Consider the following 24378-nt stretch of genomic DNA (forward strand, 5'->3'; position numbering starts at 1 on the left):
CATACAGGCACTCAATCTATTCCATTTTTCTGGAGGGCCACCTACCTGCTCCTCTGGTTTGAAAACTTTTTTGGACTGCCACATACAGGCACTATCCAAATTAAATTGTCTCCATAGCAGCCTCCACACGTTGTCTCCATTGCTACCTCCAAAAGTCGTCCATATAGCTGCCTCCATACATCGTCCCTTTATCAAACGAGGTGTGTCAGGCAGAAATTTGGGTTGTTTTCATGGATTCCACATCAAAGTTGTTAACTTTGTCGCCACCCAGCTGTGTTATCCACAAAATATACTGGCAAACTTTTATCATTTACCAATATTATTTCAGCGCTTCTTGCGCTTCTGTTTACATTCCCCTCACCCGCCATATCCTAAACTTATAAGAACGCTACTACACTTGATCTTATACAAAAGGTTCTTAGAAGTGCTGTTTGGGGAGTAGCCTAGAGACAGGGGCTTGGATTGGCGAAAGCTCGCCTGGAAGCGGAGTGCCAGCTCCATCCCAAGATACAACTAACATAGTTTTAAGTGCAGCACCTTTAATCTACTACTAGTTCACTGCCTCCATAATAATAATAATAATAATAATCTTTATTTATATAGCGCCATCATATTCCGTAGCGCTTTACAAATCATAGGAAACAAATACAAATGTAATGTAACAGAGCACAACATTTGTATGGAACAACAGGAGTGAGGTCCCTGCTCGCCAGAGCTTACGGTTTATGAAGATGATGGGGTAACACGAGGTAAAAGAATTTTTAATGGTCAAGCCATTCTTCTTAGGGAATAGAACAAAATATAATAAATGGAATTGCTGTCGCTTGAACCACTCAGCCGTCACCAGGTCCAGGGTGAATGGGACTGCATAGAAGTCTGGTGCCTGTTGGTTGCTGGATAACAGATGGGAGGACAACACAGGATGGGTTAGTAGAAGAGTTAAAACTTCATGCAGTTAATGAGTGTTATAGGCTTGCCTAAAGAAATGGGTTTTAAGAGCACGTTTGAAACTTTGGAGGTTAGGTATTAGTCTGATAGTCCGGGGCAGAGCATTCCATAGAATTGGTGCAGCTCTAGAGAAGTCTTGGAGACGCGAGTGGGAGGTCCGCACTAGGGTAGAGGTTGATCTAAGATCACTGGCGGATCTAAGAGCACGGGTTGGGCGATAGACTGAGATAAGAGAGGAGAGGTAGGGGGGTGCAGCATTATACAGAGCTTTATGGATGAGGGTTATTATTTTAAACTGTATTCGAAAGGAGACTGGCAGCCAGAGCAGCGACTGGCATGAACTGTAGGCATACATGGTCCCCTTATCAAACGAGCTGTGTCAGGCATAATTTTGGGTTGTTTTCATGGCTTCCACAACAAACTTGTTAACTTTGTCGCCACCCTGCTGTGTAATCCACAAAATATACTGGCAAACTTTTATCATTTACCAATATTATTTCAGCGCTTCTTGCGCATCTGTTTCCATTCCCCTCACCCGCCATATCCTAAACTTATAAGAACTTGATCTTATACAAAAGGTTCTTAGAAGTGCTGTTTGGGGAGTAGCCTAGAGACAGGGGCTTGGATTGGCGAAAGCTCGCCTGGCAGCGGCGCGCCAGCTCCATTCCAAGATCCAACTAACATAGTTTTAAGTGCAGCACCTTTAATCTACTACTAGTTCGCTACCTCCATACATGGTCCCCTTATCAAACGAGCTGTGTCAGGCAGAATTTTGGGTTGTTTTCATGGCTTCCATGTTAACTTTGTCGCCACCCTGCTGTGTAATCCACAAAATATACTGGCAAACTTTTATCATGTACCGATATTATTTGAGCGCTTCTTGCTCACCTCCTTTGGTTCCTCTCTGCCACCCATTGGTTTGAAGCCTGAGTCCATTTAGGGTATGTCGCCATGCCACTCTCTAGCCTGCCTCTGCATGAAGTCCCCTATAGTGTCAGGGTCAGTTATTGGATGTTTTAGATGCTATCTAGCTTCATTCTGTCACTCTGTCATGGCCATGCTGTTGCCCATAATTTTGGCATAATGGTGCGATTAAGCAGCCTCAGAGGCATCCATGCATGCTGCCCCTGCTGTTTCCTGTCCATTTCCGTGGTGTTTCCATCCTTTTCTGAGGTTCCCAGGTGTTTGGCCAAGCTTCCCTGTGCAGAGCCTTGGTCCCCTTGAAAAATGCTCGAGTCTCCCATTGACTTCAATGGGGCTCGTTATTCGAGACGAGCACTCGAGCCTCGGGAAAAGTTTGTCTCGAATAACAAGTACCCGAGCATTTTAGTGCTCGCTCATCTCTAGTTAGTATAAATGTAAATTTTGTAGAAGAAGTATTTTAAAAGACAAATGTAATTAATGTATACATTTTCAGAGTATATTGTATGGTCTTTTGAAATATGCATGTAAAGTATGTAAACATTGTAATAAAGATTTATATTTAAAAAAAAAAAATGGACCAAAATCTCTGAGGAATGCTTCCAGCACCTTGTTGAATCTATGCCACGACGAATTGAGGCAGTTCTGAAGGCAAAAGGGAGTCCAACCCGTTACTAGCATGGTGTACCTAATAAAGTGGCCGGTGAGTGTATAGTGACACAGGCCAGATTTGAAAAATGGGACCGTGTCCTTAAGGCCAAAATAGGCTGATTCCTGTAGGGGTTCAGTTTAATTTATCAATGGGTCCACAAAGGTCAGAGATTATATTGGCTATCATGTGGCTAATAATTATAATAACAATACAAACAGATAATAAATACAATACTAAATGCTATATTACTGCATTAATACTTTGTCAGATTCCATATGTATCTAAAGATTGCAGCTTTGTATGCTAAATACAAATGACATGAATATGAAATACTTTGTGGTACTAAGGCATATAAAGCTTTCATATAATGTATGCTTCTGTTTCAGGAAAACTGGTGAACAAATATAAACTAGGCAAACAATGATAAAAAAAATACATCAGATACAGTGTAATACTAAAAACTGATTAATACTTTACACTATAAAGAGAGCATTAAAATGGATTCCAATGAGAAAGTAACCAAATCTTTAGTCAAATGAATCATTGTGCTTATACACAGTTAAGAAGAAGTCACAGCTGATAATGAAATATTAATACTAGCAGACAAATTCTTTAGGAGGCACAGCTATTTAGAAGACATATAACCTCTTAATGCTCTGCATTCGAAATATAGGACGCTGAGTGCTGTATGTTGGCTGAGCTCAAGATCGGAGCTGGGCCAGCATCAGGATAAACGGGGTATCTGCTGTAAGCAACAGCTGACACCCCAGTGTAACACCCGCCGTTGAAATGAGCTCCAATTGTGGATGTTTAACCGGTTAAATGCCGCGTCAGCAAACAGCAGCAATTAACTTGCCCGTCAGGGGTCATCTCCCCCCTATCTTTGAGGTGCGCCGATCACTGTAACGACATCCCTGACATCCAACCAAGACCCCAGGGCTGTCTGATAGTTTGCAGGGTTCATATTTGAAAATGGGTTGATATATAGGGAGTTTCTAATGTTATATATTTAAAATTTAATTCAAATCTGTAATTATTCCCAAAAAAGTCAATTCTGAAATCTCCTACAAAATACGGAAAACCGCTGTTCAATTTGTAAGTTGTGTGACATCAAAATAAATTATCCAGACATTTAACCGGTTAAGGACCGGGCCCTTTCCCGTTTTTTCATTTCCATTTTTCACTCCCCACCTTCAAAAATCTATAACTTTTTTATTTTTACACATAAAAAGCTATGTGATGGCTCGTTTTTTGCATAACAAATTGCACTTCATAGTGATGGTATTAAATATTCCATGCCATGTACTGGGAAGCGGGAAAAAAATTCCAAATGCAGTGAAAATGGTGAAAAAACGCATTTGTGTCGTATTCTTGTGGGCTTGGATATTATGGCTTTCACTTCACGCCACAAATGACGCATCTAAATTATTCTTTGGGTCAGTACGATTACAGGGATACCAAATTTGTATAGGTTTTATAATGTTTTCATACATTTACAAAAATTAAAACCTCATGAACAAAATTTTTTTTTTATTTTGCCTTTTTCTTGTGCTTATAACTTTTTCATACTTTGGTGTATGGAGTTGAGGGTGGTGTCATCTTTTGCAACTTTTGATGATGTTTTCAATGATATTATTTTTAGGACTGTACGACCTTTTGATCACTTTTTATAGAATTTTTAATTTTTTTTTAAATGGCAAAAAAGTGCCAGTTTTGACTTTGGACGCGATTTTCCGTTACGGGGTTAAACGCAGTGAAAAACCGTTATTATATTTTGATAGATCAGGCATTTTCGGACGCGACGATACCTAATGTGTTTATGATTTTTACTGTTTATTTATATTTATATCAGTTCTAGGGAAAGGGGGGCGACTTGAATTTTTAGGTTTTTTTATTATAATTTTTTTTTTCTAACTTTTTTTTAATTTTAATTTTTACTATTTTTCAGACTCCCTAGGGTACTTTAACCCTAGGTTGTCTGATCGATCCTACCATATACTGCCATATTACAGTATGGCAGTATATGGGGATTTTATTCCTCATACAATTACAAATTACCAATTTCGTCTGCAGTTTTAATTAATTCTTTTCGATTATACCCTTTTTCCTCAAAATTCTTTATAAGTTTATGTTTGTTACATTCGCTATTATTGTCACAAATACGTCTAATGCGCATAAATTGTCCTTTCGAGATACTGTTAAAAATTTTTGGGCTATGGTAACTGCTTCTATTTAATAAGTTGTTTCTGTCTATTTTTTTTAGTAAATAACGAAGTGGTAATTTCATTTAATTCAGTTCGTTAACATGCATGTGATAATAAAAATGTAATCTACATGATTAAATGCCCGTGCAGCAAAGCTTACATAGGACAATTTCGAGACAAGTAAAAATTCAAAATTAAACAAACACCGATCAGCCATTAAAAACTATGGAAAAAATCTTACCACAAATACAATAGATAAGAAAGAAAAGAAATATAGCGAAACATCACTAGATAAGCATTTTTTTGAACATAGACATAATATATCAGAACTTAAATGGACCATATTAGAAGAAGTAGAAGCAAACGATAAAGAAGTTTTGAAAAAACGGCTACTCCAACAAGAGGTCCATTGGATCTATAAATTTGAAACCCTAACACCCAAAGGGATAAACAAAGAATGTAAATTCAATGTATTTTTGTGAAAAAAAGCGATTGCAATAGGTAGCCACTAGAGATGAGCGAACACTAAAATGCTCGGGTACTCGTTATTCGAGACGAACTTTTCCCGATGCTCGAGTGCTCGTCTCGAATAACGAACCCCATTGAAGTCAATGGGAGACTCGAGCATTTTTCAAGGGGACCAAGGCTCTGCACAGGGAAGCTTGGCCAAACACCTGGGAACCTCAGAAAAGGATGGAAACACCACGGAAATGGACAGGAAACAGCAGGGGCAGCATGCATGGATGCCTCTGAGGCTGCCTAATCGCACCATTATGCCAAAATTATGGGCAACAGCATGGCCATGACAGAGTGACAGAATGAAGCTAGATAGCATCTAAAACATCCAATAATTGACCCTGACACTATAGGGGACGGCATGCAGAGGCAGCGGCAGCAGGCTAGAGAGTGTCATGGCGACATACCCTAAATGGACTCAGGCTTCAAACCAATGGGTGGCAGAGAGGAACCAAAGGAGGTGAGCAAGAAGCGCTCAAATAATATCGGTACATGATAAAAGTTTGCCAGTATATTTTGTGGATTACACAGCAGGGTGGCGACAAAGTTAACATGGAAGCCATGAAAACAACCCAAAATTCTGCCTGACACAGCTCGTTTGATAAGGGGACCATGTATGGAGGCAGTGAACTAGTAGTAGATTAAAGGTGCTGCAGTTAAAACTATGTTAGTTGGATCTTGGCATGGAGCTGGCGCTCCGCTGCCAGGCGAGCTTTCGCCAATCCAAGCCCCTGTCTATAGGCTACTCCCCAAACAGCACTTCTAAGAACCTTTTGTATAAGATCAAGTGTAGTAGCGTTCTTATAAGTTTAGGATATGGCGGGTGAGGGGAATGTAAACAGATGCGCAAGAAGCGCTGAAATAATATCCCTAAATGGTAAAAGTTTGCAAGTATATTTTGTGGATTACACAGCAGGGTGGCGACAAAGTTAACAACTTTGATGTGGAATGCCCTGTAATAGCTCTTGGGCGGTGTGCCTTTTATCGCCTAGGCTCAGCAGTTTCAGCACCGCCTGCTGTCGCTTAGCGACGGCACTGCTGCTGTGCCTAGAGCTACCGACTGATGGCGCCATGCCCACGGATGGTAATTCGGAGGAGGAGGAGGTGGAGGAGGGGTGGGAGGAGGTATAGTAGGCCTTTGAGACCTGGACCGAGGTAGGCCCCGCAATTCTCTGCGTCGGCAGTATATGACCAGCCCCAGGGTCAGACTCGGTCCCAGCCTGCACCAAGTTAAGTGTAGTAGCGTTCTTATAAGTTTGGGATATGGCGGGTGAGGGGAATGTAAACAGATGCGCAAGAAGCGCATGATGCGCATGGAGCTGGCGTTCCGCTGCCAGGCGAGCTTTCGCCAATCCAAGCCCCTGTCTCTAGGCTACTCCCCAAACAGCACTTCTAAGAACCTTTTGTATAAGATCAAGTGTAGTAGCGTTCTTATAAGTTTAGGATATGCCGGGTGAGGGGAATGTAAACAGATGCGCAAGAAGCGCTGAAATAATATCCCTAAATGGTAAAAGTTTGCCAGTATATTTTGTGGATAACACAGCAGGGTGGCGACAAAGTTAACAACTTTGATGTGGAATCCATGAAAACAACCCAAATTTCTGCCTGACACACCTCGTTTGATAAAGGGACGATGTATGGAGGCAGCTATATGGACGACTTTTGGAGGTAGCAATGGAGACAACGTGTGGAGGCTGCTATGGAGACAATTTAATTTGGATAGTGCCTGTATGTGGCAGTCCCAAACATTTTTCAAACCAGAGGAGCAGGTAGGTGGCCCTCCAGTAAAATGGGATAGATTGAGTGCCTGTATGTGGCAGTCCCAAAAATGTTTCAAACCAGAGGAGCAGGTAGGTGGCCCTCCAGTAAAATGGAATAGATTGAGTGCCTGTATGTGGCAGTCCCAAAAATTCTTCAAACCAGAGGAGCAGGTAGGTGGCCCTCCAGTAAAATGGAATAGATTGAGTGCCTGTATGTGGCAGTCCCAAAAATTGTTCAAACCAGAGGAGCAGGTAGGTGGCCCTGCAGTAAAATGGAATAGATTGAGTGCCTGTATGTGGCAGTCCCAAAAATTGTTCAAACCAGAGGAGCAGGTAGGTGGCCCTGCAGTAAAATGGAATAGATTGAGTGCCTGTATGTGGCAGTCCCAAAAATGTTTCAAACCAGAGGAGCAGGTAGGTGGCCCTCCAGTAAAATGGAATAGATTGAGTGCCTGTATGTGGCAGTCCCAAAAATTGTTCAAACCAGAGGAGCAGGTAGGTGGCCCTGCAGTAAAATGGAATAGATTGAGTGCCTGTATGTGGCAGTCCCAAAAATGTTTCAAACCAGAGGAGCAGGTAGGTGGCCCTCCAGTAAAATGGAATAGATTGAGTGCCTGTATGTGGCAGTCCCAAAAATTGTTCAAACCAGAGGAGCAGGTAGGTGGCCCTGCAGTAAAATGGAATAGATTGAGTGCCTGTATGTGGCAGTCCCAAAAATGTTTCAAACCAGAGGAGCAGGTAGGTGGCCCTCCAGTAAAATGGGATAGATTGAGTGCCTGTATGTGGCAGTCCCAAAAATGTTTCAAACCAGAGGAGCAGGTAGGTGGCCCTCCAGTAAAATGGAATAGATTGAGTGCCTGTATGTGGCAGTCCCAAAAATTCTTCAAACCAGAGGAGCAGGTAGGTGGCCCTCCAGTAAAATGGAATAGATTGAGTGCCTGTATGTGGCAGTCCCAAAAATTGTTCAAACCAGAGGAGCAGGTAGGTGGCCCTGCAGTAAAATGGAATAGATTGAGTGCCTGTATGTGGCAGTCCAAAAATGTTTCAAACCAGAGGAGCAGGTAGGTGGCCCTCCAGTAAAATGGGATAGATTGAGTGCCTGTATGTGGCAGTCCCAAAAATGTTTCAAACCAGAGGAGCAGGTAGGTGGCCCTCCAGTAAAATGGAATAGATTGAGTGCCTGTATGTGGCAGTCCCAAAAATGTTTCAAACCAGAGGAGCAGGTAGGTGGCCCTCCAGTAAAATGGAATAGATTGAGTGCCTGTATGTGGCAGTCCCAAAAATTCTTCAAACCAGAGGAGCAGGTAGGTGGCCCTCCAGTAAAATGGAATAGATTGAGTGCCTGTATGTGGCAGTCCCAAAAATTGTTCAAACCAGAGGAGCAGGTAGGTGGCCCTGCAGTAAAATGGAATAGATTGAGTGCCTGTATGTGGCAGTCCCAAAAATTTTTTAAAACAGAGGACCGGGTAGGTGGCCCTCCAGAAAAATGGAATAGATTGAGTGCCTGTATGTGGCACTCACAAAAATTGTTTCAAACAGAGGACCGGGTAGGTGGCCCTCCAGAAAAATTAAATGCATGAAGTACTATAGCAAGAGCCAGTGGGCCCTGTCAAAAAATAGCCATTTTCCTCTGCTTTACTGTACAAAGAGGAGGAGAAGGAGGAAAATGAGGAGGAGGAGGAGGAGTGGATCAATTATTCAGGTTGAGCTTCCTTCACCTGGTGGAGATTGGAAATTCTGAGAAATCCAGCCTTTATTCATTTTAATAAGCGTCAGCCTGTCAGCGCTGTCAGTCGACAGGCGTGTACGCTTATCGGTGATGATGCCACCAGCTGCACTGAAAACCCGCTCGGACAAGACGCTAGCGGCAGGGCAGGCAAGAACCTCCAAGGCGTACAGCGCCAGTTCGTGCCACATGTCCAGCTTTGAAACCCAGTAGTTGTAGGGAGCTGTGTGATCATTTAGGACGATGGTATGGTCAGCTACGTACTCCCTCACCATCTTTCTGTAAAGATCAGCCCTACTCTGCCGAGACTGGGGACAGGTGACAGTGTCTTGCTGGGGTGACATAAAGCTGGCAAAAGCCTTGTAAAGCGTACCCTTGCCAGTGCTGGACAAGCTGCCTGCTCGCCTACTCTCCCTCGCTACTTGTCCCGCAGAACTACGCACTCTGCCGCTAGCGCTGTCAGAAGGGAAATACTGTTTCAGCTTGTGCACCAGGGCCTGCTGGTATTCATGCATTCTCACACTCCTTTCCTCTCCAGGGATGAGAGTGGGAAGATTTTGCTTGTACCGTGGGTCCAGGAGAGTGAACACCCAGTAATCGGTGCTGGAATAAATTCTTTGAACGCGAGGGTCACGGGATAGGCAGCCTAGCATGAAATCTGCCATATGCGCCAGAGTACCAACGCGTAAGAATTCACTCCCCTCACTGGCCTGACTGTCCATTTCCTCCTCCTCCAACTCCTCCAACTCCTCTTCTTCTGCCCATACACGCTGAACAGTGAAGGACTCAACAATGGTCCCCTCTTGTGTCTCGCCAACATTCTCCTCCTCTTCCTCCTCATCCTCCTCCACCTCCACCTCCTCCGATATGCGCTGAGAAACAGACCTCAGGGTGCTTTGGCTATCAACAAGGGAATATTCTTCCCCCGTCTCTTGTGACGAGCGCAAAGCTTCCGACTTCATGCTGACCAGAGAGTTTTTCAACAGGCCAAGCAGCGGGATGGTGAGGCTGATGATGGCGGCATCGCCACTGACCATCTGTGTTGACTCCTCAAAGTTACTCAGCACCTGACAGATATCAGACATCCACGTCCACTCCTCATTGTAGACTTGAGGAAGCTGACTGACCTGACTACCAGTTCTGGTGGAAGTTGACATCTGGCAGTCTACAATCGCTCTGCGCTGCTGGTAAACTCTGGATAACATGGTCAGTGTTGAATTCCACCTCGTGGGCACGTCGCACAACAGTCGGTGAGCGGGCAGTTGGAGGCGGCGCTGCGCTGCCCTGAGAGTGGCAGCATCTGGGCTGGACTTCCTGAAATGCGCACAGATGCGGCGCACCTTCGTGAGCAAATCAGACAGATTGGGGTATGTCTTGAGGAAACGCTGCACTATCAGATTTAACACATGGGCCAGGCATGGCACATGTGTCAGTCTGCCGAGTTGCAGAGCCGCCACCAGGTTACGGCCGTTGTCACACACAACCATTCCCGGCTTGAGGTTCAGCGGTGCCAGCCACAGATCAGTCTGCGCCGTGATGCCCTGTAATAGCTCTTGGGCGGTGTGCCTTTTGTCGCCTAGGCTCAGCAGTTTGAGCACCGCCTGCTGTCGCTTAGCGACGGCACTGCTGCTGTGCCTAGAGCTACCGACTGATGGCGCCGTGCCCACGGATGGTAGTTCGGAGGAGGAGGTGGAGGAGGGGTGGGAGGAGGAGGAGGCATAGTAGGCCTGAAACACCTGGACCGAGGTAGGCCCCGCAATCCTCGGCGTCGGCAGTATATGAGCAGCCCCAGGGTCAGACTCGGTCCCAGCCTCCACCAAGTTAACCCAATGTGCCGTCAGCGATATATAGTGGCCCTGCCCGGCAGCACTCGTCCTCGTGTCCGTGGTCAGGTGGACCTTGTCAGAAACGGCGTTGGTCAGGGCACGGATGATGTTGTCTGACACGTGCTGGTGCAGGGCTGGGACGGCACATCGGGAAAAGTAGTGGCGGCTGGGGACCGAATACCGAGGGGCGGCCGCCGCCATGAGGTTGCGAAAGGCCTCGGTCTCTACTAGCCTATAGGGCAGCATCTCCAGGCTAAGCAATCTGGAGATGTGCACATTAAGGGCTTGGGCGTGCGGGTGGGTTGCACTATATTTGCGTTTCCGCTCCAGCGTCTGGGGTATGGAGAGCTGAACGCTGGTGGATGCTGTGGAGGATCGTGGAGGCGACGATGGGGTTTTTGTGCCAGGGTCCTGGGCAGGGGGCTGACTAGCAGCTGACACAGGGGAAGGAGCAGTGGTGTGCACGGCCGGAGGTGAACGGGCTTGTTGCCACTGAGTGGGGTGCTTAGCATTCATATGCCTGCGCATACTGGTGGTAGTTAAGCTAGTAGTGGTGGAACCCCTGCTGAGCCTGGTTTGGCAAATGTTGCACACCACAGTCCGTCGGTCATCCGGTGTTTCCTTAAAGAACCTCCACACTTCTGAAGATCTAGCCCTCGCCGCAAGAGCCCTCACCACGGGAGCTTCACTAGTTGACAGTGGCGCTGATGCACCAGCTCTGGCCCTGCCTCTCCGTCTGGCCCCACCACTGCCTCTTCCAACCTGTTCAGGTCGAGGACTCTCCTCCGTCTCAGAAGCACTGTGTTCACCCGGCCTCTCAACCCAGCTTGGGTCTGTCACCTCATCATCCTCCGATCCCTCAGTCTGCTCCCCCCTCGGACTTCCTGCCCTGACAACAACTTCCCCACTGTCTGACAACCGTGTCTCCTCATCGTCGGACACCTCTTTACACACTTCCACTACGTCAAGAAGGTCATCATCACCCACAGACTGTGACTGGTGGAAAACCTGGGCATCGGAAAATTGCTCAGCAGCAACCGGACAAGTGGTTTGTGACTGTGGGAAGGGTCCAGAAAACAGTTCCTCAGAGTATGCCGGTTCAAATGCCAAATTTTCCTGGGAGGGGGCAGACTGGGGGGGAGGAGGCTGAGGTGCAGGAGCTGGAGGAGTGGGGATTTCGGTGACATGGGTGGACTGCGTGGAAGACTGACTGGTGGTGGACAAATTGCTCGAAGCATTGTCAGCAATCCACGACATCACCTGTTCGCACTGTTCTGGCCTCAACAGTGCTCTACCACGAGTCCCAGTAACTTCAGACATGAACCTAGGGAGTGTAGCTCTGCGGCGTTCCCCTGCTCCCTCATCAGCAGGTGGTGTCTCACCCCGCCCAGGACCACGGCCTCTGACCCCTGCAGTAGTTGGACGCCCACGTCCCCGCCCTCGTCCTCTACCCCTAGCCCTCGGGTTAAACATTTTTAAAATGAGAGTTATAACTTTTTTTTTTTTTTTACTTCTTCTTTTTGTTTTTTTTTGTGTTTTTTTGTGTTTTTTGTTTTTTTTTGAGTTTTTAAAACCAAACAATCCTATCCTATTGCTATGGCTATTTTCTAGCCAAGTATCAAAGGAAGCACACTACTATGCCAGATGAGATGACACTGAGTTATTGCCTAATAGAAATCCAACCCCTACTGAATTTTGCCACTTCGGCCTTTGCTATGGATATGTGCGCCACTAAGCGCAGAACACAGCGGTCGCAAGTCTCACTACAAATTGCTCAGAATTGGCAAGTACATGCACTGCAGAAACTACAGCCACCAGCAGATCAACCAGAAATCAAATATATAGAACGCTACTGTAGGCTTCAAGAAGCTGTTTGTATTCTCCTATGGCTATTTTCTAGCCAAGTATCAAAGGAAGCACACTACTATGCCAGATGAGATGACACCGAGTTATTGCCTAATAGAAATCCAACCCCTACTGAATTTTGCCACTTCGGCCTTTGCTATGGATATGTGCGCCACTAAGCGCAGAACACAGCGGTCGCAAGTCTCACTACAAATTGCTCAGAATTGGCAAGTACATGCACTGCAGAAACTACAGCCACCAGCAGATCAACCAGAAATCAAATATATAGAACGCTACTGTAGGCTTCAAGAAGCTGTTTGTATTCTCCTATGGCTATTTTCTAGCCAAGTATCAAAGGAAGCACACTACTATGCCAGATGAGATGACACCGAGTTATTGCCTAATAGAAATCCAACCCCTACTGAATTTTGCCACTTCGGCCTTTGCTATGGATATGTGCGCCACTAAGCGCAGAACACAGCGGTCGCAAGTCTCACTACAAATTGCTCAGAATTGGCAAGTACATGCACTGCAGAAACTACAGCCACCAGCAGATCAACCAGAAATCAAATATATAGAACGCTACTGTAGGCTTCAAGAAGCTGTTTGTATTCTCCTATGGCTATTTTCTAGCCAAGTATCAAAGGAAGCACACTACTATGCCAGATGAGATGACACTGAGTTATTGCCTAATAGAAATCCAACCCCTACTGAATTTTGCCACTTCGGCCTTTGCTATGGATATGTGCGCCACTAAGCGCAGAACACAGCGGTCGCAAGTCTCACTACAAATTGCTCAGAATTGGCAAGTACATGCACTGCAGAAACTACAGCCACCAGCAGATCAACCAGAAATCAAATATATAGAACGCTACTGTAGGCTTCAAGAAGCTGTTTGTATTCTCCTATGGCTATTTTCTAGCCAAGTATCAAAGGAAGCACACTACTATGCCAGATGAGATGACACCGAGTTATTGCCTAATAGAAATCCAACCCCTACTGAATTTTGCCACTTCGGCCTTTGCTATGGATATGTGCGCCACTAAGCGCAGAACACAGCGGTCGCAAGTCTCACTACAAATTGCTCAGAATTGGCAAGTACATGCACTGCAGAAACTACAGCCACCAGCAGATCAACCAGAAATCAAATATATAGAACGCTACTGTAGGCTTCAAGAAGCTGTTTGTATTCTCCTATGGCTATTTTCTAGCCAAGTATCAAAGGAAGCACACTACTATGCCAGATGAGATGACACTGAGTTATTGCCTAATAGAAATCCAACCCCTACTGAATTTTGCCACTTCGGTCTTTGCTATGGATATGTGTGCCACTAAGAGCTAAACACAACGGTAGCAAGTCCCCCTGCTAATTCCTCACAAAATGGTAAAAGATGCAAATTAAAATAAAAAAAGTAGAACGTTATTGTAGCCCTAAGAAGGGCTGTTGGGTTCTTGGAGAATCACTCCTGCCTAACAGTAAGCTAATAGAACACCCTAACGCTTTCCCTGACCAGCAGCAGCTCTCTCCCTAGCGGCATCCAGAGACAGAATGATCCGAGCAGCGCGGCCAGCGGCTAGTCTATCCCAGGGTCACCTGATCTGGCCAGCCAACCACTGCTATCGACGTGTAAGGGTACCACGTCATGCTGGGTGGAGTGCAGAGTCTCCTGGCTTGTGATTGGCTCTGTTTCTGGCCGCCAAAAAGCAAAACGGCGGGAGCTGCCATTTTCTCGAGCGGGCGAAGTATTCGTCCGAGTAACGAGCAGTTTCGAGTACCCTAATGCTCGACCGAGCATCAAGCTCGGACGAGCATGTTCGCTCATCTCTAGTAGCCACCCTTAGCACTATCAAATTTTTGTATTTTTTGAATTTTATAGATAAAATACTATCATTTTATATTATTGTATAAAAAATGTAAATCTATCATCAACTTCACCTAAATATGCAATTTATCTGCTCGATGCACACTTTTTACAATTGTGCATAACTATCGAGGAAATGCCGAGATACGCATGTCTGCGGAAGGAGGTGTGACCTCCAAAACGTCACAAACCATGCGAGCGCTGTCTCTGCTAAACGGTACCAATGGATAAAGTTTGCTTTTCTGGAACAAGCCTATGAACGGTCTCCACAAGCCACGGTACAGTGAAGTCTACATAGGGAATTGTGATTGTACAACCCACGCTAAAGATAAGGACACTTTATAATCTACTAACAGGTATTTCATCCAAGGGAATTTCTAAAAAAAAGAATTTGTTCTCATCTTTTGTACATTTAATTGCATGGTCTGTTTTGTAAAGATTTGCTAAACAAGATAAAATACGAACTTTTAAGATATCTATGGTGGTCGGTTGCATTTATTAAATATGTACTTCTGGATAACAAAAGGAATCCAGTACTAATTACATATATACTCCTTAAAGAGAATATTGCCAAACTTTCATATATTGACTGAAAATGTATGGTAAGTGTAATTCAGCAACTAATTTAGGTGTTAAAACTATCTGCCTGAAAATGAGATGATTTAAAATTCTAAAAATGGCAAATGTTTCAAAAAATTCATTCATTTTTATTTTTATAAACGCAAAACTTACAACTAAAATGAAGTACAACATGTAACGAAAAACAGTCTAATAATCACTTTGATAAGTAAGTGTTCAAAAGTTATAAACATATAATGCGATGCAAGTCAGAATCCAAAAAACTGGCTACATCCTGAAGGGGTCAAAATGGAGAATTATTGCATAAATAAAGAAAACACACTCACGAAGCAATTCTTTTCTGATGATCCTGAAATGCTACTTTCATATCACATGTTATCTTTTTAACTGCTATTTTGACATCATTGTTCCGCAAACAATATATAAAAGGGTTCATTGAAGGAGAAACAATAGTATATATAAGGGATAAAAACTTCTCTTCATCCATACCATGACTTGACTTGGTCTTAAGTACATTATAATTGCTGACCCAGCCGACAGAGATACAACTATCAGATGGGACGTACAAGTGGAGAAAGCTTTTTTCCTCATCCCTGTCTTATGGTGTTTGACAATTGTCCAAATGATTTTTGTGTATGAAATTACTATAAAAGAAAGAGGCACTATAACAATAATAAAAGTGAACATAAGCATAAGTATTTCATTCAACAATGTCTTATTGCAGGCCAGATTCAATAATGGTGGAATATCACAGTAAAAGTTGTTGATTTTGTTGGAGCGACAGAAATATAATGAAAATATGAACTTGGTTTGTAGGACACCATTTGTTGAGCCAATAAACCAACAACCAAACACCATCCAGATACAAATAGTTCTTTTCATAATATTACTATATAGCAATGGATGACATATGGCGTTATATCGGTCATAGGCCATGGCTGCTAGCATAAAGCACTCTGCACTGGCTACAGTTAGAAAACAGTTCATCTGTATAGCACATCCGTAGAAGGTGATAGTTTTGTGTTCTGATAGAAGGTTCATTAACATTTTAGGAACAACAGTTGACAAGTAAAACATTTCCAAAAAGGAGAAGTTGGCCAGAAAGAAATACATAGGAGTATGAAGATTTGGACTGAATCTGTACAAAAGTATTATAAACATGTGACTCAGGAGCGAAATTTTAAAGATGCAGAGAAAGGCCAAAAAGAGTAAATATTGGATTTGAGGGACATTAGAAAATCCAGCAAGGACAAACTCATGGAATTCTGTATAGTTATTGGTGTTTATGTTGTTTTGTGAACTGTAATTAAAAATAAATGTAGCTATGAATACAAATCAAATTTCAGCAGAAATGTTGTATACTTTATAGCAGTGATGGCGAACCTATGGCACTGGTGCCAGAGGTGGCACTCAGAGCCCTTTCTGTGGGCACTCAGGCCATCACCAGAGATGACTCCAGGTATCTTCCTGCAGTCCCAGACAGCCCAGGACTTGCTGTGCACAGAGATATTTTAAAGTGACAGCTCTACCAGAGTCTATTTTCTGCTCTATTGGTGTCCTCAGGGTGTTGGTATCAATGAAAACTGTGACAGAGAAGGGAGTATAAATCACAAATTACATTTCTGTGTTGGCACTTTGCGATAAATAAGCGGGTCTTTGTTGTAGTTTGGGCACTCGGTCTCTAAAAGGTTTGCCATCACTGCTTTATAGTAATATTAGTGTATTAAAAGGGACAAATACATCTTCAAACATTTCCTTCTATATCACTATACAAGGATACAAAGAAAAATTGTGGCCAGAAATTATCACTGAAATCTAATCATGATAAATGTATCCAGAAATACTGTACATAGAGGAATACTGAATGGGCTGTGCTATCAAATGTTAACCATATTATTATAGTAATAACCTACAGTCAGATTAGACATTTGGCTTAACAAAAGAACAAAACGTATATGAATAATACAATAGACAGTAGCTTTTTACCCTTTGCTCTATGTAAGCTTTAAAAATAGCACTGAAAGCATTCTTAGATTTAGCAACTTGTATAATACCTTTAGATTTTATCGAAAGAGTAGCCAAATCTTTTCAGATTCGCTTTAGTGACACCTTTTTTCAAAATGGACTGAATATTGGCTAATACTGTCAATCACCCCAGAGTTCTGGGTGGAGGCATGGATGAGGGAAATTTTAAAGTCATAAAAAATTATACCAATTTCTAAGACAATTGTAGCAAGAGTGGTTCAGACCAGTTCAAGTTTAGACCCAAACCAAATCTTTTAAAAAATTAGACAAACTTCTATGAATCAAATCTTGGATGATTTGCTCATATCAAATCCATACAGTGGATTGGATCAAAGCTAATCCCCCTCTGTAGCACTATGTGACTTGTGCCGTGAATTTGAAAGCTGCACATTATCCTGCAGATTTTGTTGTTAGTTTTGTATGCAAAGTCTGAAAACTGTAATGAAGCAGAATTCCTACCTCAAAAACTAGTCCATTTTGGGTGTTTTTTGCAATTAAACAATTAAACAGTTGAAAATATGTCCATTGTGATGTACTATTGGTATGTGTTCCTGCCTAAAGATTAAAAAATTCTCAAACAAAGACTGTGGAATATAAAAGCAAGACTTGTCATTAGAATTATAACATAACCAAGTACCAGGCTATTGACATCATAATAAGTCTGATTATCGTAATAATCATTAAGATTCAGATATAAGAAGAAATATTTTCTAAATAGTATTTCATAAGTTCCTGAACACTATGATTTAAATCCTAACACAGCTATTAAGGTAAAGGAGGGTTTCACGCTTGGATATCAGCTGATTCCAGCACTCGGAAAAATGGACTAGAGTTTTATCCATAGAGTTTGCCACTGGGATCTATAGAAAATTTTATATTGATCATTTAATTTTTTATACCTTAATTTTCTTGTAAATGCTCTATGGATAATGCCCTTTCTGCTGACAAATGAAGCATTTCCTGTAATCATTGACAGCACTGATGTGTTGCCAATGGTTAATGAAATTGTTCAGCTATTGTGACAAAATCTACTATTTATACTGTCGATTAAGTCCCCAATGTACTTTGTAATTAAGGAAGTAAAGAAAAACAACTCTATTTTCAGTCATTAATTTCCCCCCAAAAGCGTATGATTCTCCTGAGTTTAAATTATTGTTCAATTATGCCTTAAAATAAATGCCCCTGTTAGGGCTGTTTGTCCCTGACCAAGTTCTATTTTATTCTGCTTTGGCCATTTTGTGTGCCTTCACCATTTTGTATTTGTTTTTGGACATATTGTGATAGCTTTATCATCTTGTTCATGAAAATATATACTGCACCTACACCTGCAAATTATTGCAACTATAATCACACATCTGTGGTTACGCTTCAAACACAAGATGATTGGAACAACACCCCCACATATCGGAAAAAGACCTGTCTCTTCATTGTCTTAGGGCTCTTTCACATAAGTGTTGTTTTTACTATCCGTGGTTCAGTGGTTTCCATGGTTACCTCACAAAGCTACTGATTTCTGTGCCTATTTTCTCATTGGCTCGTGTTTTCACTGATGCGTTGTCCGTGCAAAAAATTTTGAAACATCCTATTTTTTTTCACTGACGAGGCTGAAAAACCTCATGTGGTATTTTCAATGTAATGTTACACCTTCAGTTTTTTTTTTGTTTTTTTTTTTGAGAACATGGAGACAAAACACATGCATCACAGAAACAAATCAGAAGAAAAATGGAGAACCAATAGAAAAGAAATGTGCAACTGAAGCTGAAAACCATCGCCAATGCGGAAGAGCCCTTGGACTAGGTTTAACCACAAATTAGTTTTAATAACATTTTGACCTTTAACTAAAACTTTCCCTAGTCAATATTATAATATCAACTTGTTACATCATTTTGGAAACTACAGGGGCTGTCCTATTTTAACATCAGATAATGGCGTAGGGATATGTTAAATGATTAATGTCATGTGATGACTGTAATAACGGATATATATGTATATGAGTGCATGAACAAAAATTTTAAAAAATGTAAAAAAAAAATTTTAAAATTCGAAATTTTTGAAGGTGGGGAGTGAAATTTGAACAAAAAAGTCTGAATCCCTAAGGTGTTAAAAACAAATAGATGTAATTGGGGCATCACGTACACAGGATTTATGTAGACTAAAGTTTGCGAGAAGCCGAATGACCTTGGGCATCTCAAGAGAAAATTTGTATTCTTTTAAAAGCCGATTTGTCCCTGTAATTAAAAATTTCTTTCCCTTGTTTAGTAGGATCTTGAGATCCTTGGTTACCCAAGCTTTGTTGTTTGGGAAGCAGTGAATTACTTCCTCAGGAATGACGTGGTCCAGTATCATAATACTAAAAGCATCTAACGTTTGCGAATACTAGGTCATCTTAGACCTTCTCTAGTTTACTCATGTGCATATTGGCTGCAGTCAAGCAAGGTATTCTGGGATATTTTGTTAAAATCACCAAACAGAAGGATAAAAGAGTTTGGGTGTTTCACTGACACCGTCAACTAAGTTTTCACATGCAGAGTTTGCGTCTGCAAATAACACCTACAATGATTAAGGTAAACTTCTATTGGTATGGACATCACACCTTTTCCTTTCCTTTTACAGCCCTGTATCTTCCCGAATTATCTGCTATTCCGGGATGTTTACTCTGGAGTTATTAGTCATTTCTTGTAGGCAAGTTTCAGTGAAAGCATGGAAGCTGCTATTTTTGTAGTCCCTGTCATTAATACACTGGGTTGGGAGCTAGCCCATCTTGTAGTCAATAGACCTCACATTCCCCGTAACACAGGATTGAACTAGTGCTCTGTTAGGCCTATTTAATCTTAGATTTTTCCCCTGATCTTTTGCTTCTCACTTTCTTACTCATTTCGAGGGGGCTAGGTACCTTGGTACCCACAGATTTAAGATCACACATTTTTCCTAAGTAGATTCTGCAGTAGAGGATTTTCTTAGGGTGTGCCGTGTTGTGATAAGACACATTGAGTTAATGGGATGGTGACCCCAGGGGATGGTGCCTATACCTCAAGAAGTCCTATGCAAGCACCCAGAAGGTCAACATTAAGTCCATGTTCCCCTCTTTAATGTTACAAAATGGTTTGTACTGCACAATGATAGTGGGCAATGGTCTGGGTGCTGAACCCTTTTTTGCCACTATGTGCAAGGTAAAGGTTGTAAAGGTGCTGTTGTCAGGGAATAGCATGCAGTAATACCTAGATTGTAAAGTTGCAACCCTCAGTGAACAGCATGCATTGATACCTAGACTGTAAAGGTTCTGCTGTTAGTGAATAGTGCACAGTAATGCCAAGATGGTGAAAATGCTGCTATCAGTAAATAGCATGCAGTAATACTTAGATCATAAAGGGGCTGTTGACCGAATCATATGTGCACTGTGCATCAATATTAGTCCCAATGTGCACCTCACGACTGACACGTGGACAGGTTGTAGCTAGTCTATAGGCAGGATGCGCTCTGGCTCACATTCTGCTCCCACCCAGTATCCTTGCCTCCAACTCCGCTACCTCCTCTCCTGTTTCCTCATCACATTTCTTCCTGGCACCCTTGGTGACAATTGGTCTAGCATAATAACTGCATTTTATTGGTTAAAAAGGTCAAATTGGGTTAGGTTATCAGGGTACAAGTGGTAAATACACTTTTATCTGGCTTAAAGAGATGAGACAGATCATGTGATTACACAGAGGATGACATACTTTTACACTGTGAGCTCTGCTGCATCTCACAAATATGCGCCTGACTCCCCCTTCTCCCGCATCACTTCTCCGGCATGGCTACAGGCACACCATCAGAGAGAGACAAAAATCTCAGCTCCACGATTTCACACAGAAATCCAAGATGGCAACCACCTGACCCTAAGTGAGAAGTTACATGGTTGTGTCTAGCGGCAACCGTAATTGTGTAAAGCAGGACTGATAGAGACAAGTTGAACTTATATCTGTGAAATGCTGTATTTTTGTTAATAACAATAAATTAGAGAAAGTGTTATTTTGTTATCCTGAGTTCATATAAGAAATTTGTCTCATGGGAATACCCCTTTAAAGGCCATCTACCACCAGTTTACTGAGGAGGACTTCTTTTATTATAACTCTATTAAGGCTCCCTGAGGCGCTCAGGTGACGTAGCCTGAGCGCCCCAGGCTAATTTGCATAAATTGTATAACTTTATATTTCTGTGATCGCAGCATATAGATTTAATAGGACACATTTTACTGATGGTAGATGTCCTTTAAAACACACAATTATATTGTAATACAAATACTCAGAAAAGGCAGAAAGACATATTTGCAATCGAGCTGTAATGGGCTCCTGCAACCTGTCTTTAGTGAAAATGAGGTCCCTGGTGACAGGTTCCCTTTAATAGGCTTCTGAACATTTTGCAGAACTTATGAGCGTTGTGTGTTTGCATGACCTGAGCCAGAAAAGGAGCTCTTGTGTTTTCCACTTGATTCTACTTGATGCACTATGCTTTTCTTTGGCGCTGTACATACACTCATTTGGACATTTATCCTTTTTTTTGCCAATTAGATTCTTCGAAGATGAGTGTTGGTAAGAAAAGATTGCGTGGTGCTTAATATTGTAAACCTGCAAAAGAAAGCATGAAAACTGCATATCACTTTTTTCTCCTAACAGGAATTATTAAAACCTTCTACACCCTAGTAGCCACAGATCTTGAAAATTTCCACACCAAAACCAACAGCCAAACCAAAATACATAAAAAACAGCCAAAAATAACCTCACTGAAAGGGAACATGGTGTCCTAAAAAAATCAAAAATCCAAAAAAATCAAACCCCACTGTCCCATATAAGAAAGCCCTTTGCCAGCCACCGCCTGTCCATAGTCCATAAGAGTACTTCCAACCCCCGAGGGAGGCCAATTATTTCAGGGATTAATTCCCTCACTATCAATCTTTCCCACTATGTGGACCTCTTTATAAAGCCGTTTGTCAGAAAACTACATTCATTTCGGACACATCAAACTTGATAAGAACAATACTACGAGTTCCATGGCTAGAAAACTACCTATTCATAATCTTGGACATTACGTCCTTGGACACGAATATACCACATAAGCAGGGTATAGATGCAGTCTCCTCCTTTTTAGATGGAGATGGAAACATGTCACCTTTACAAACAATGTTCTTGCTTAGTTCCATTCAGTTTATACTGGAACACAATTATATTTCCTTTCTTGGTCATATCTACCTTCAATGCAGGGGTACAGCGATGGGGAGCAAATTCACCCCCAGTTTAGCAAACCTGTATTTTTGATTATTTGACAAACATTGCATTTATAAACACCATTTATTTAAAAACTGCGTTTTCTACAAAAGGTACATTTGATGATATTTTTATCTGGGACGGTACTACTGAGGAAACCTCTAAATTAATCAAAAACCTAATACCAATACATGGGGCCTAGGATTTACTAGCAATGTTAATACCAATAATATGGAATTCTTGGATGTACTTCCATACCAAAGAAGGTGCTATCAAAACCAAAACTCACTTCAAAAAGGTGGACAGTAACAGTTACCTTGATTTTACTAGCAGTCATTTTAAAAAATGGTTACTTAACATACCTTATTGGCAATATAAAAGAGTGAGACGTAACTGTACAGATAGTTTAGATTACATTGAGCAGAGTAAAATTCTCACCAACAGGTTCAAGGCGAAAGGATATCCAAAGTCCCTTGTTAACAGTGCCTTCTTTAGAGCAGGTCAACTTTATCAGGCTACCTGCCTATAACCCTCAAAAACACCCTCCGTTGATACACATAAAGCTAATCCAACTACTCAGAGTACAGAACATAATATCAACTTTATTTCCACTTTCTCTACAGAGAGTTCCATTATTAGAAAAATTCTACAAAAACACTGGGGTGTTCTTCAACAACATCATTTCGGACAGGCCGAGACTTACCTTTAGAAGATCCAGAACTCTGAGGAACATCTTGGCAAATCTGCTCTGGATGGCGCCTCCTTCCATTCTATGCCCGGCGTGCACCCATACAGCAGGTTACCACCACATATAGGGTATCGATGTACTTGGGAGAAATTGGGTATAGAACTTTGTGGAGCCTTTTTTCATTTAATCCATTACAAATGTTTGATTTTTCACCCAAAATGAATTTATTGTCAAAAAAAAAAATACAATTTGTAGACCACACCTCCATTTTGTTTTAACCCCTATAAAACACCTAAAGGGTTAACAAACTTCTTAAAAGTGCTTCTTCATACGTTGAGTGGTGTAGTTTCTATAATGGGGTAATTTACGAGTCTAGCTATTATTTAGGCCTCTCACAATTAATTAAAAGTTGAGCAGGTCCATCTAAATACTGGTTTTGGTGATTTTCCTAAATATTTGAAAAATGGCCCCAAATTCTGAGCCTTATAACATTCTAGTAAAATATGTGGAATCTTAAAACTATGACAACATAAAGTAAAAGTAGAACTTTGAAAATAAAGAAATTTTCAAAATTTTTGCTCAATTTAGTTTTTTTTAAAAATACAGTCGGCAATGCTGCAAATTCATAGAAAAACTACAAATTCTTATAATACATGATACACATTTATAGTTTATCTAACATACTTATGATTTTATTTACCCTGCACCACCTCTGTATACTGTATAAATCATACTTTTATTGTACCATGCATTATTACTAAGAACTTTATATCTCTAATCATCTATTATGCAACTATTTATTTATCTCATTCATTTATGACCCAAATTAGAACCTTCAATGAATACATGTGTGTAATTTTCACAGCTCAAATAATATTAACCTTGGCAATATCCCCCACATTAACACTGTACGTTCTCTTTGGTTGCTATCATAGATATAATCGTATGCGGACTCTCAGCATCCTAGCCACCCCAGAAGCACATTGGCTGGTCTGCTTAAATAGCGGTGCATGCGCTGGCTGTTCCTTATGCCGGCAGGCATCCTCTGCTGACTTTCTCCACCCCGCGCGTGCGCTGCTAGTGGACTTCTGAGTCCCAGCGCAGTTACTCGCCAATTTTTACATAAAAACTTCCCCCTAATGGCAAACAGTAATGCCATCGAGCCTGCCTGCTCCACGACTACCAATGTAAGTAACCTTCGGGTCCTTATCCTTTATATGCCTATACATGTTATTACTATTCACTCACTGTATGTTGCCCCAACCCATATGTTAAATATATATATTGTGAGACACTGAAGGGGTTAACTGTGGATGGGCGGTATGTTTCCCCTAGGTCAGTGATGGCTAACCTATGGCACTGGTGCCGGAGGTGGCACTCAGAGCCCTTTCTGTGGGCACTCAGGCCATCACCAGAGATGACTCCAGGTATCTTCCTGCAGCCCCAGACAGCCCAGGACTTGCTGTGCATAGAGCTATTTAAAAGTGACAGCGCTACATGGGACTACAGGAGGAGTGGGAAGGTGTTGTGACTGAGCAGGGAGTATAAATCACAAATAAAATTTCTGTGATGGCACTTTGCGATAA

At 42.1% G+C, this 24378-nt stretch overlaps 1 pseudogene; it reads right to left on the minus strand.

The window, feature by feature from the left end:
• Window positions 1-15161: 15161 nt before the first annotated feature.
• LOC140110338 (olfactory receptor 5I1-like) lies at window positions 15162-22837 on the minus strand (annotated as a pseudogene).
• Between the last annotated feature and the right edge of the window lie 1541 nt (window positions 22838-24378).

Source organism: Engystomops pustulosus, unplaced genomic scaffold, assembly GCF_040894005.1.
Source record: "Engystomops pustulosus unplaced genomic scaffold, aEngPut4.maternal MAT_SCAFFOLD_253, whole genome shotgun sequence".
NCBI classification, from domain to species: domain Eukaryota; kingdom Metazoa; phylum Chordata; class Amphibia; order Anura; family Leptodactylidae; genus Engystomops; species Engystomops pustulosus.